Genomic DNA, 1,371 nt, shown 5'->3' with positions numbered 1-1,371 from the left:
TTCAACATAGTATTGGAAGTCCTGGCTCGAGCAATCAGAGAAGAGAAGGCAATCAGGGGTATCCAAATAGGAAAAGAGGAAGTCAAGTTATCTGTCTTTGCAGACGACATGATTGTATACCTTGAAAACCCAAGAGAATCTGTCAAAAACCTCCTTACACTGATAAGACCTTTGGCAAAGTCTCAGGATACAAAATAAATGTACAAAAGACAATCGCATTTCTCTACACCAATAACAAACAAACAGAAACCCAAATAAAAACCACAATTCCATTCACAATAGCCACAAAAAAATTGAAATACCTTGGCATCTTCCTAACCAGAGACATGAAAGACCTCTACAAGGAAAACTACAAAACACTGCTCAAAGAAATCAAAGTTGACACAAACAAATGGAAAAATATCCCATGCTCATGGATTGGAAGAATTAACATTGTGAAGATGTCCATCTTACCTAAGGCAATCTACAAATTCAATGCAATACCCATCAAATTACCAGCAACATTCTTCTCAGACCTAGAAAAAACAATGCAGGAATTCATATGGAAACACAAACGTCCAAGAATAGCCAGAACAATCCTCTGCAAAAAAAAAAAAAAGCAAGTGGTATCACACTACCAGACCTCAAACTTTACTATAAGGCTACACTCATCAAAACAGCTTGGTATTGGTATAGGAACAGGCATATAGATCAATGGAATAGAATTGAGATCCCAGGAGCAAAACCTCAATTTCTCAACCAACTCATCTTTGACAAAGCCTCCACCACCTGCCACTGGGGAGAGGAGAACCTATTCACTAAATGGTGCTGGGAAAACTGGCTGACCACATGCAGAAGATTGAAACAGGACCCCTATCTATCCCCATGCACAAAGGTTAACTCCAAATGAATCAGAGACCTAAATGTAAAACCTCAAACCATAAGAACCTTAGAAAATGAAGGAAAAACCGTCATGGAAATCGGACCTGGCATCCAATTCCTGAACAAAACCCAAAACCCACAGGTCATAAGAGAGAAAATAGATAAGTGGGACCTTATTAAACTGACAAGCTTCTGCAAAGCCAAAGAAACCATCAAGAGAGCAGGGAGACAGCCTACAGACTGGGAAAAAGTATTTGCCAACTCCAGGTCCGACAAAGGCTTAACATCCTGGATCTACAAGGAACTCAAACGAGCTGAAAAGAAAAAAACAAACAACCCCATTATAAAATGGGCAAAAGATATGAACAGACACTTCACAAGGGAAGACATCCGAGCAGCCAACAAACACATGAAGAAATGTTCAACCTCACTAATCATCAGGAGATGCAAATCACACCACACTGAGATACCACCTACCCCAGTCAGATGGCAATATCAACAACTCAAAAA

Source organism: Carlito syrichta, unplaced genomic scaffold (genome assembly GCF_000164805.1).
Source record: "Carlito syrichta isolate Samal-C Ts95f unplaced genomic scaffold, Tarsius_syrichta-2.0.1 Scaffold306507, whole genome shotgun sequence".
NCBI classification, from domain to species: Eukaryota; Metazoa; Chordata; class Mammalia; order Primates; family Tarsiidae; genus Carlito; species Carlito syrichta.
This window is presented reverse-complemented; position numbering follows the sequence as displayed.